Here is a 13,117-nt window from a genome sequence, read left to right as displayed (position 1 = left end):
CCATCGCCCAGGATACTTCTAATGCTCATCACAGGACTCCGGAGGGCTTCTCAGTTTCTGCCACAGGCTTGATTATTCCTTGTCTCAAGCCCCACATGACTTTTTCTACTTCCACTCAGGCCATTTGTTCCCCAGTGAAAGCACTGGATCTTTGGCTGTTTGGTGTTGCTCAAATTGTGGAACCAAGTCCCATTTGCTCACTCAAAGTTTGAATTTTGAATCCTGAGGAATTCGCTTAATTTAATTCTTTTGAGTCCTATCCTCAGACGTGGTTGGTTGTGTTATTTTCTGTATCATGTTACCGTTATTCTTCTGATTATATGGATGATATAATCTCATAAAAATTCAAGAACTATGTGGTATTATAAAAAGACAGTATGGGCTGGAGAGATGGCTCAGCCATTAAAGGCTAGGCTCACAACCAAAAATATAAAAAGACAGTAAAGGTCACATGAAATTCTGTGTTTTTTATGTAAGCCGCATCGACATTTGTATGACCATTTTCATATACCTCCTGATAACTATGTATATGCATATAACTCTACATATATATTCTAGTTAATACATATGTATTGAATATCTTTAACCATGATTCACACATATTATAGCCATACAACCTTATTTTATATGTATTACATACTCATAATCCTATTTAACACATATAGTATACACATAACCCTATTTAATACATATATTTACATAAACACATTATGCATTCACAGGGCTATGTCTATAGAATGGCATCACATTTTGTATAAACAGAACTTCCACACATACCACTTAAGAAAGTTGGAGGCTACTAATGATCATATACAAACGTTTCAACCACTATTAAAAAGTCTTGCTTGAACCGGAGCTTCAGTTGGCTCTCTGGAGTGGTGTCCCTTGACTACTCTCTTGTCTCCAGGCAGGACTCCACTGACAGTACTCTTTTTCAATTAGCCCAGGGCCCCAAAGATGTGACACAAAGAACAAATGAGCATCCTAATTGGAAATTCAATACCTTACACTAAGATTAGATTTCTCCTGCTCAACGCTGCCTTCACATGGCTGTGTGTCCTCACTTTGCCAACTGGCGGCATGGAGAAGAACAGACAGAGCTACATACCCTGGAAAAGGAGTAGACTGAAACTAAAACAAGCTACACCTGACCAACATGTCCCTTCTGTAGAGATCCCCCGGAAATGACCCAGCTTCTAGAACCCAGGGTTAACACTGTTTTCGGGTCTTAAAACCTGTTCTCACTGAAGCCTGCCCTCCTAGCTCTGTCCCTAGAGCAGAGAGAACACAGTAAGTCCTCCTTCCTTTCCTGTGCCGGCAACAGTCCCCATTACACTTCGGCCTTTTTGCAGACCTAATAATTTTGGTTTCCCTTCCTCGCCAGGCCCTTTAATCACCTTCTGTGGCTCTGCTCTGAATAAATACTCCCTTCCCTGGATCCTTTTTAAGGGTGTGTAAACTTCCCAGACTCCTTCTGTCTGCAACTGTACTGAAACAAACATTTTACAACCCGGCTCACCCCTTCAACATCAGACAGAGCCGTACTGCATTTATTCACAACAAAATTAAAACCTACGTTAGGAAACGCACTCATTGCCTTTTAATAGCGCTCATTTTAAAATCAAATCAGATCCATGAGAAATTCGGCTTGCACGGCGAGCAAATGCAATCGCAGGCTGTTTCCCATTCGCTGACAGCATGCACTGCCTGGCCGGGGCCAGGCTTTTCTCCATCTTGTACAGAGTCTGGAGTCCATGTGTGAATTACAATCATCACCCATTTACCCCATTAGGAGTATGACCACAAGATTACAAATGTGTCTTCTGAAGAACTAAGTTAGAATGCCTGCTGGAGGATACAGTGGTCTTCCTCTCCTGGTGTCAGACAGGCAGTTGTGAGCATGCTCAACGGGTGTGTATTTGCTATAGGTGTGGCCACAGCAGGTACTACGCTGGCCTGCCTTCCTGGAAGGACATAGGCAGCCTAAGCCAGGCCCTTGAGTTCTGTGATGCCCTGGCTCTTAATGGCACTTATCACTATTTGAAAGGAAAATATTTCTCTTATTTGTGTTCTGTATTTCTCACTATGTGGTAAAGAAGGCCCTAATTTGACTTGTCACTAAAATTAACTCTTTCCTCTCCCTCAGTTTCTGTGAAGATCTCACTTTTAAATTAGAAACTGTAAAATACCATAGAGATACCATAGAGATGCTAGCCCTGGCATTCCTGATCCCACTTCCCTTGCTCTAATTTGTCTCTTTCTTTCTTTCTTCCTTCCTTTCTTTCTTTCTTCCTTCCTTCCTTCCTTTCTTTCTTCCTTTTCTTCAAAGTTTCTACCACCCCTTATGTGCTACATAAAGTGAAATATGTAAGATGAATGGCATTTTCCTCCCATTTTGTTCCATGAAAATGAAAGGCCTGTAAGGAACAGAAGATCTTGTATTACTCACAAATGTGACCTAAAAATCTTGAAGAATAACTGACACATCAATGTATTCAGTAGATGAGTAAGGATAAATTTTACATTGCCTCCCATAATGGTTCCTAGTGTATAATAGTTGCTAAATAAATATCTCATGGCTCTATCCTCTGACTGTAGGAACGGGATCCCCTAAAGTCTGTTTAGGGTTTGACTATGAAGCATCTCCCAAACAGTGTATATGTTGCTTCCCAACAGGAAGATCTAGTCCCTGAGAGGCAACGGTCCCTGAGAGCTCTGACCTAATCTGTGGATTAATTTGATAACTCAATAACATTATTGGAAGGCACTAGAACCTCGTGAATGCAGGACAAAATTAAAAGAAGGTCACTGGAGCACATTCGTGGATTGGGTTGCCAGCTGGCTTTGATACGCATTTAGCTCTAGGAGGCTCTGGCCTCTCAATAGATTAACTCATGGATGGATTAGTATGCTGATGTAATTGGAGGGTTGTGGAAAAAAACAGATGAAATTAGCTGGAGCATGTGGGCCACTAGAACATGGTCTGGAGAGATACAAACTGTCTCTAGCACCTTCCTCACTTCCTGCTTCCTTTTGACCATGAGATGAGAAACTCTGTCCCCTGGTATCCTTCTGTCCTGCTGTTCTGCCTCACCACAGCTTGAGAAGTAATAAGGCCACTGTCCATGGTGTGAAACCATAACCAAAACCAATCTTGCCTCCTTGAAACAATTTCTGCCGATCTTTCACTGCACTGACCAGCGATCCTATGAGAACTGCTGTTGAGCCCATTGTGTCAACAGAATTACATAAGTTTTGAGTAGCTATTTATCCAAAGTCAAGTACAAAGCAATCTGGATGGATAATGGATAGTCTGAATTCTTACCCACCTAGTCCAATCCAGTGATCATACTTTTAATCTCAGACTACCAAAAGTACAATGATAATTCTTTTCTTTTTGTAAGAAAGTTGGATATATAGGTGGAGTAAAACTTTAAGATCTGGACCACTCATCTTTTGGCCCCCGATTCTAGCCTGATAATAAAGGTAAGAATAAGAGATGGATACATTTTTTTCTAGAAAAAATAAATGACAGCAAGCAATATGGAGAGATGAAACGACAAGAAGGAAACTGATTCAAACTAGAGGAAGTAAAAAGTGATGCAGAACAGCTGAAGTATTTATAGCAGACCTGAGAATATACAGATAGTAAAAGGGGACAGTCATTCTTAGCACAGGATGTGTTGCTTATCTATGACTCCATAACAAGCTACTTCCTGATTTTGTAGGTTAAACTAAATTATGTCACTATCCTGACAGTTTCTGTGCCCACAGAGTTCTGAAGCAACCTTGCTGGGCAATTTTAACTCTGGGTTTCTCATGAAGATTCACTTATGAAGTTACCAAGGCTGCAGTCATTTGAAGGCTTGGCTGGGAAGAAGCTGCACCTTCAGGGTACCCTGTCCAGATGGTGGAAGAGTTGTGCTGGTAGTAGTCTTCCCTTCACGAGCTTTTGGGAAGGTTGCCTGAGAGTCCTTTCAGCATAAACCATCAAAAAGAGAAGGGAGAACAGCAGAGCTATAGTCTCAACTACTTAACCTTGGAAGTCATGAGCATCGCTTTGATTTATTAGAAGCGAGTAAGTCTCCAGTCTGATTCACATTCAAGGGATGGGAATTGGGTTCCACCTCTGGAAGAGAGAAGTGTCAAGGATTTGCAGATATCTTAAGCCCACTGTCAAGGCAGTCTTTGAGAGAGCACAGGACACTTTCAGGAAGGATGCATTATGAAAAGTTTTTGTTAACCAATGTCTTTCATTTGGGGAATCTCTCTTATTTTCACTAATTTTTCATGTCATTATATCAATTTCTTATGCTGCAGTCCTTTGATCTTAGCCATTCTGAAGACAGAATTTTTCCATAGCTCTTGTCTACTTTATCCATCTCTATATTTTTTAAATATAATTTTAAGCTAGGAGTTCAACAATGAAAATATGAAAAAAATTAAAAAGAAATAGCTCTGGCTCTCAAGGAGTTTATATTCTACTTAATAAATCATACTTGTGGGCCCACATAATAATCAGATGTACTTTGTCAAGGGGCCCGTTACATACAAAGTGCTATGGGGTCAGAGTCTTAGTTTAGCTCAGTGGTAGAACACTAAACTAGCAAACCCAAGGCTCTGGGTTAGGTCTCTTCTATGAAGAACACAAAAACTCACAAAAAGACCCCTTAAAACTGAGAACTAGCGCAAATGGCTGCTGGCATGTAAAAGATGCTATTTTCTTCATGGAAGAAGTCTTGCTTCCTGTGCTAAAAACTTTGGACTTCATCATCTATGCAGTAAAGATTTTATCACAGGTGTGCCAAGATTCCTCTCTTTAGTCTGCAAAGATGGCTTGTCAATTAAAAGCCTTTGCTGCTCTTCAGAGGACCAGAAGTTTGATGCTAGAACCCATATGAAGTGATGCACAACTTCCTATAACTCGAGCTCAGGTAATCCAACGCTCTTTTCTGGGCATTATAGACACCTACATACATGCAACAGACACACAGACACAAAAATATACAATACTATTAATAATGAGGATAATAAACATTTTAAAGTAAATGTTGATCTACTGAATTCCCTTTTTAAAAAAAGAGTACAGTCTTCCTTTCACCAAGACAGTTTTGATGGCAACAGAGTAGATGGAGTCAGTAGAGTCTGTGCTTTCATTGGCGTGTGGAATAAAAAAGGAAGATGTAATGATATGGCAGACGTTCATCAAATACAATTGACAGAATTTGATTATTAATTTCGTAGGCTGAAAAAAGGGTAAGGCTAACGTCCAGATTTCTGAAAGTTATATGATAGTCTCATTAACCAAGATAATATATATATATATACTCAGAGAATGCAGATGGCCCAGGGAGAAGGAAATAAACTAAAGGCAGCTTTGAACACACTAGTTGGATTTGCCTTTAGGTCCATACTTGAAGGCTGTCATAGAGATGATTGAAATATGCAACCGAAGTTCCAAGGGAAGTCTCAACTAAAAATACACACTTGGGAAATACTAGCATGTGTGTCCTAGTCAGACTTAGAGAACTGAAAGTAATTACTAAGAAAGTAGAAAAGACAGCCAAGAAAGAATGGGACCCTGGGGCAAACCAGTGCATAAAGGGTGAAGACAAAGGGGAAACAGGAAATAGGGAAAGGAGGAAGAAGATAGCCAAGAGATTTCAGGCTAATAAACTCCACTTACCAAAGAGAGGATCAGTGGTGAAATAAAATACAGGCACTAACCTTGAGACGCTGAAAACTCTACTTCCAGTCATTAGTCAAGACAGTCTTAGTCATCTGAGCAATTCCAATGAGTCGATCTGGGATGGAATCCAGCTGCAGCAAACTGAGGGGTAAAAGAAAGGTGAGTGAACGCAGATAGACCACATTCACCCACAGCTTAGTATAAAGAGCCGCAGAGAGATTGAGTGTGGGAAGAAACCAGATCATTCCTTTCCAACAGAGTTATCTTTTCAGGATTCTTAATCTCAGCCTAATCGCAAAAGCAAAAGAATTCCATACTCCCTGTGGGTCTTGCAGCCTCTTCTGTCAAAGTTTGTCAGAAACAGGAAGTACTTTAAAAAGACAGGGAGATGACACAAAACAAACACAGCATGTCAACTTCAAGACTGGATGCCACCAACCCAAGAGAATCCAAATTTAGTGCAGCTCGGTCCAATGGGAAAAACCTTCAATTCCCAAAGGCGTCTCAAAAAACCTATCGCATTTCTCGAAGTAAGTACAATTGAGCTAATTATTACTGAAGAGAACCCAAATAAATACACACATAGCCTGTGAGAACTTTCCCTTTAACACTGGTTTAAGCTAAACCAGTGAGTACAAAAAATTTTAGATTTATGCTGTTTTTTATCCCAGCCACATTTTCATCATTTATCAAGGCATAGCTATAGAGAATAAAAATCTAGACATAAATTTTCACATTGGTAAACTAAAGGACAATCCTAAGGAGCTCCTAAAGGCAGAGGAGTGCCACCGAATGGGTCCGTAATTAGCTCTCTGGTGGGTAAATCTGGGCATTTTAGCAGAACTTCGCCAATCAATCTCAGTTACCAGGAAGAACAGAGCAGCAGAAGCAGACTCCAAAGAATAGACAGATGATCCACTGCAAAGAGTCTTACAAAGAGTTAGTTCTGTTGCCCTGCAAGTGAAAACATTATGAAAAGCATATTGAGAAGACCAAAAATAGAGAAGGATGCTGTTGTTGACTCTAATATCCTCACATGAGAGCTGATGTGCGGAGCATCTTTTTAATAACAATCAAAACACACATTGACTCTATTGCTTCATTTCCCAAACGTTCACCAACCGTTGACCCATCTACCAGAAAGATTTTTTTTAAAGACCTGGCAAATGAAACAAACCTTTTCCTGACCTTATCAGCTTCACATTCTAAAGGGAAGATGACCATGGAACAAGTTAAGATATAATTATTTGACTCTGGTCAAGATAATTCACATGAAAAAGAACATAATTTGGTGTATTTTCTTCTCTAAAGCACACAATGGTGTCTCCTTGCTTTGCTTGAGTCTCATAATCCAAGTGTCCCCAAGTTCCCTATCTTCCAATGCACCTTTTCCTTTATACAGGAATAAAACTCAAGCTTCCATTATTTCTTTAATTAAATTGCAAGGCCTCATTCTCTGCATGAACCACTCTGCTTACAGGTCATGTCGCATCTTATTTGTCCAGGGTCCATCTGAGTCACAGTGACCTCCGCTTTAGTACTTCCCAGTCAGCTCCAGTTTGCTTGCATTGATAACCCCAAAATTGTAAAAGAAACCTTTCATTCTCCAAGGACTCCTCTAGACATAATTGCCCCAGCCACATGCACACCTTGTCAGAGGGAACCGCTTACCAGGACCTTTTCATTGGGACACTAGACTCACACCATCTTCCTTCCCCGCCCACCATTTGCTCTCTTCTTCCCAATACCAAGCTCCTTCCAAACAACCATTTAAAGATGCACTCTGAAACAGCTAAAAACAGTTATAGAGGAAAATAGCTCCTAATATTCACACTTCCATGCAGAAAAGTTCAACTTCCCTAAATAACCCTTTCCCATCACATCATCTTACGTCATCTTGACTTTTACAGCAGACACTAATCTGTCTTCAGAAAAAGACTGATATTGTTTCTGTTAATAATTCCTCACCAATACTGTGATGCAGAAGTGGGGTCTCTCCATCATTTTATTTTTGTTTAATAGAGTTTCCTGTAGGGAAACTCTATTAAAGTTCACCCCAGGAAATGGGCTCCTTATAATCAAGTAAGTGGTGTAATCAAGTCACACATTTAGAAATTCGATCTACTTTAAATCCTGGGCAGATATTGAGGTGTGCTTATCTCCAATTCAACATAACATTTCTTTATGGGAAAAAATGGAAGCAATCTCAATGTTCAACACCAAAGAAATGATCTGACAGATTATGGTTAAAACAATTGATGGTGGATTATATAGACACTAAATTGGTTTCATTTGACCTATGGATGACAAAAGAAAATAAAAGCTGCTAATTACAACATTGAAATAAACAATAAAAAATTCTGAGTTTTAATATGTAGTGATATCAAACATTCTGAAGTACATCATGCTAAAAAAACTGGAAAACTACCTTGAGAAAATGACCCTCTTCCAGTCCCAAAATCTATTATTGAGAAATTGAATTTTAACAAGCCTGTGTCTGAAGACCTATATGTTGTGAGAGATACCCAAGAAACCTTGTAGCCATAGAAAACTAAGAAGAAATAGAGCGATGGATATTATGTTAGGCTGGATCCTCCAGGTTGAGCAGAGGATATGTTAGGAACTAGCCTTTGTACTCTGCTCCTGCCTACTCTCAGTGTTGTCTTGAGAGGAGCATTGCCCATTTTTACCTTCTTGAGGTGAAAATCGTGGCATCAGTGAGACAATAGCAAAAAAGAACCATCCAGAGTCCTGTTGAGCAAAGCATCATGACGTAGCTCTGAAACTCCATCACTCAGGAAGAAACCCTGAGCCAAGAAGATTGGGGCAAGCTTGAAGCCAGACTGTGCTAGAGAGTGAAACCCTGTCTCAAAATTAATTAATTAATTATTAATTAATTAATAAAAATCAGTTCTATTGAGTTAAGTGCCACAAGGAAAAAAGGTAGACAAGAATTGTCATTTGAGTTACTTTCTTGTCAGTGTGACAAAATGACTGAGAAATAACTCGTAGAAAAGATTTGTCTGTGCTTCCGGTTCCAGAGGTTTCAGCCCATAGTTAGCTAGCTACATAGACACAGTAGAAAGTACATGCTGAGACAGAGCTGCTCATCTCCTGACAGCCAGGAAGCAAAGAGATAGAAAATGAACAAGATAAACCAATGAAAGCCATACCATCAGTGTTCCACTTTCACCAACCCAGCCCCAATCACCACAGTACACATACCTCCCGCTTAATTATAAACCCATCGATGGATTAATTGATACGTAGAGCTTCCATGATCCAATCACCTCTCAATGACTGATCTGACAACAGTGTACCAGTCCTTTAGCACAAGGGCCTTTGAGGGTGATTGAGTCCCAAACTGTAGAGTAGTGTTTCAGATGGTAGATCAAGCTCAAGGTCGAGATTTCAAAAAGGTTTGATTTTTACCTACAATAAACAATACTTTTCGTCCGAATAGACGCCTTTTGGTATGTATGTTTACAGAGATGAAACAAACACTTTACGAAAAGATACTTATATTTGTAAAGTATCATATACGTTGATAATTACAGTGGAAGATGTGAGAGATTTTAATGAATCACCTTCAAGAACAGGTAGGTCAAAGGCAGACATCCAATAGATTTAAATAAAAACTAAAAAGTTAGGAATGTAAGGGATATGTTTCTTGCCAGGAGATAACCTTTCTGTATGTGTATCTATAAAGCTATTGTGATGAATATAAAATGTGTCAGCCCACCCAAGATACTCCTAGCTGAGAAGAAAGCATTGAAATAGGATTTAGGAACATTTCCACGAAGGTGGAAACCTTCTCAGCCTGATCACAAAAAGCCTCTGCAAAATTATTTCCATTTTATCTTGAAGACTTATCATAAATTTAAAGGGAATTTTCTTCATTTTAAAATATATTCATAACTTCTGTAAGAATGGACTTAAGTTAGAAATTCCCAGGCCAGACTAACAGTATAATAAAGGGAGTTGTAGGTATATTTTAATGAAACAAATGTGGTTTCTCTGAAGCCAATTTTCAGAATCTTGAGCCCTGATATTAAGATGATATTTGTAAGGAAAACTTACAGAAAGAAATTTTCTGTTTGGGTCAATTATTCAAGTTAGACAAAAAGATGAGAGGTGTAAGGAATTTGCCTTCAACCCGTTATTAAGAACAATCAGTGTCTCTGGGCTCAAAACATTGCCCTGGTATAGAAAAAAGAAGTAGGCCTTACTTAGTTACTTCCCAAGATGTCAGGCCTGACAGTGTCTTGCCAAAGCAAGTGCACAAGCTAGGGATGACAGAACTAATCCCTGATTAAACCCAGGAAAGCATCACCACTCCCAGGAAGTGCTAATACCCAACCTAACGGCTTCTTTGTACACCTCTCCTGCATCGAAGGCTGTTCCTAAGACAAACGTACCTCCACATTGGAGCCCTAACCTCACCAGACAAAATCAGTAAAATCCTCCACCTCAAGTTTGTGTACAGGGATAGGAGTTACTGCCAACTAAGTAGGAAGGATATTGTCACCACTGGAGCCAAATAATAATGTTCCTTCCCACTCATCTAAATGAGCTCCCAAGCATGACTCAGAAATACACAAGAATGCAAGGACAGATTGGCAATGCTGATCCGGATTGAAGGTTGTCCTCTCCAAAGTGGGTGGAGCTGTGGCCGTAAATGCCCTTTTCCTATCTGTTACACTAAAAAAAGCAGGTTCATTAATCCATTGTGGAGTATTAGCTCAGGGCTTAAAAACTACATCAGTGTCTTGCATATTTAAATGCCAAAAGCCCATGAGGATTCTTACTAAACATTGTTTTGATAATTTTAAGAGATAAAATATTTAAACCTGGAATTTAACTGTTGCCAAAGTCAATCCTGCAGGTATTTTTCAGTGGTCTTCATATTAGTGATATCTTTTTTTCACCCTATGTCTCTTTGGTTTGGATTTCTTGGAATTAATCATATTTTGTATATATAAAATATATATCAAATGTTCTAAATATGAATAGTGTTTTGATTATAAAATAAAACCTTTACTTAAACAGCTCATCTATCCAAACAGCAAATAGCGTGGTACTAAATAGCCTTTGAACTCAAATGATTAGAAGAGAAATCAGGAAGTACTTAGAAGTAGTTGATAGTAAAATTTAATATGTCAGTATTTACTTACAGAGCCAAAGAAATATGGAAAGGTAACTTCTGAAATGTATTTTATCAATAGCAAAAGCACATGTACAAAAGCTAAGTTCTTATCTTGAGAAGTTAAAACAAAGCAACAAAACCATGAGGGTTCCAAGAGACAAACAGTAAATAAGAAAATAAATAATACATACAAGAAAACAAGACTATTAATTTAAATATTTTGATAGGATAGACTTTAACTATAAAAATTTATGGAAATTTTCCCAAAAAAATTCCTGTTTCTTTATATTTCATAAAAGTATTTTTTTGGTTTTGGTTTTGTTTTGTTTTATTTAAAAAGGGAAGGAGAGATTTTAGCAATACAGATCAAAGTAAAACAAATATAGATATCTAAATATAAAATAAATAAATAACTACAGTCCATAAAATAGCTTCAAAAAACTATAACATATTATAATTAACTATCCCAGAAGCAATTTTAAATACAGATATAAAAATATATTTCTGCAAAATTAATCACGAAATGACAAATTTGATGCAAATAGTAGTAAACTCAACATCAAACATTAATTGCCAATTTGACACAGCCTAGAGTCCTCTGAAAAAAGAGAGGCCCAACTGAGAAGTTGTCTTCATCGCGCTGGACAGCAGACATGTCTGAGAAGGGTTATCTTGATTGTTAATTGATGGAGGTGGCCCCACACCACTGTGGGAAGTACCATTACCTAGACTGGAAGTCAGGATGTCAAACAAGCTGAGCAAGAGGCTGAGTGACTAGAGACCTAGGAGGGCGGCGGAGCTCTTCGGTGGTTTGTACTGTGCTTATTTTGCTGTTGAGTGAGTTCCCTATTGAATTCCTTCCCTGAATTTCCTCTATGATGGACTGATGCCCATTGACTGAAATAAATCCTTTCCTGCTCTGGTTACCTTAGATGATGGTGTTTGCTCTAGTAATAGAAAAGAAACTATAATACTAGAGTGATAATAAGCATAAAAAAGATAAAAATTTCAAGCTCAAAATAATTTCTTCAAAAAATGTTACTGATACTTTTTACAAAATTTTAATGGATAGATAATTCCTTGCACTCTGTTCCCACAAAGTAGATTAAGTCAGAAAAACTAGACTATTCTATAAAACCAGTTTGTAATGTAATGTAAAGTGCCAAGCAAAGTAAGTATGGTGTCATAATCATAATTAGCTTTAAATAAAGCTTACTGCATCCCAAGTACTATGACAAGTGTTCACTACTTATTCCTCATGATAAGATGTAGCTTGGGTATCATTCAGATTAATTGAATGTTATGGGTGAAAAAGAATGAAGTCAGAAAATTGTTTCCTCAGGTCACACATCAACCAAGCGGCCAAGCTGCATTCAAATCCAGAGGATCTATTTCCAAAAGTCAGGACTCATAAGTACTGTTTTGTTCTTCCAACAAAATAGAGGAGCAAATTATTCCTTGGATATAGAAACAGTAGCTAATCATTTGATAGTATGTAAAACAAAATACAACATTATGATCAGACAAGTTTAATTCCAACAATGCAAAGCTGGCTCCACTAGAAAAGCAAGGAAGGAAGGAAGGAAGGAAGGAAGGAAGGAAGGAAGATTCTAGAGACATGCATGGTTCAGCACTTAAGAGCACTTGCTGCTCCCACAGAGGACCCAGGATCATTCCCAGCAACCACATGGTGGCTCACAACCATCTGATCCTTCTTCTGACCTCCATACGAGTTGTGCACAACACACATACAAGCAAAATTCCCATATATGTAAAATAGAATTGTTTGGGGCAATACAGCACTAAGTAAGAAGGTCCCTTCATGCCTAAAAGGACAAGATTTATCACTTTAACAGAAAAAACTAAAGAGAATTTCATTAATGTGGAAAATGCTTTATCTAAAAACATACTATGCATGTCCTTAATAGAGAAAAATTTAAGAGTAGAAAGAGGACAGAATGTTTTGTACTTTTTGTCATAATAATATGGGTTATGTCCAAAGAATAAGAAAAGATATATAAGATAGAAGTATTGGAAAGAAGGAAAGCCAACAGTTAAAAATAGCATGGTGACATTGACCAAGGAAGCAATCAGGCTAACTGAAGATCTTCCCCTCTTTCTCTGTTTTTCCAAATCCAATCCTGCAGCAGACCATTTGCTTGGCCACCTTCTCTCCTCTGTCACCAGGCATCTCCAGTGAGTCACACAAATCTTCCCTCCAGACTGTACTGCCCTAGGCATTGCATTTCAGTCCCTAACTCCAGTGGCCACGCCCAGGAATG

General features: G+C 38.5%; 2 long non-coding RNA genes across 2 annotated transcripts in view; one reads left to right on the top strand and one right to left on the bottom strand.

Moving 5' to 3' along the window:
* LOC148005791 (uncharacterized) overlaps nt 1–6,035 on the bottom strand; it is a 60,994-nt gene extending 54,959 nt beyond the window's left edge. Inside the window, exons 1-2 of the long non-coding RNA XR_015620212.1 lie at nt 6,007–6,035; nt 5,687–5,830 (exon numbers count right to left, since the gene is read on the bottom strand). This is a non-coding gene — a long non-coding RNA (uncharacterized LOC148005791). The remainder of the gene's footprint in view (nt 1–5,686; nt 5,831–6,006) is intronic.
* The window catches only part of LOC134478975 (uncharacterized), a 57,059-nt gene that overhangs the window by 30,114 nt on the left and 13,828 nt on the right, over nt 1–13,117 (top strand). The window lies entirely within an intron of this gene.

This window comes from Rattus norvegicus, chromosome 5 (assembly GCF_021556685.1).
Source record: "Rattus norvegicus strain SHRSP/BbbUtx chromosome 5, alternate assembly SHRSP_T2T, whole genome shotgun sequence".
NCBI classification, from domain to species: Eukaryota; Metazoa; Chordata; class Mammalia; order Rodentia; family Muridae; genus Rattus; species Rattus norvegicus.
The sequence above is the reverse complement of the archived record's forward strand: the minus strand, read 5'-3'. Positions and strand labels throughout refer to the sequence as shown.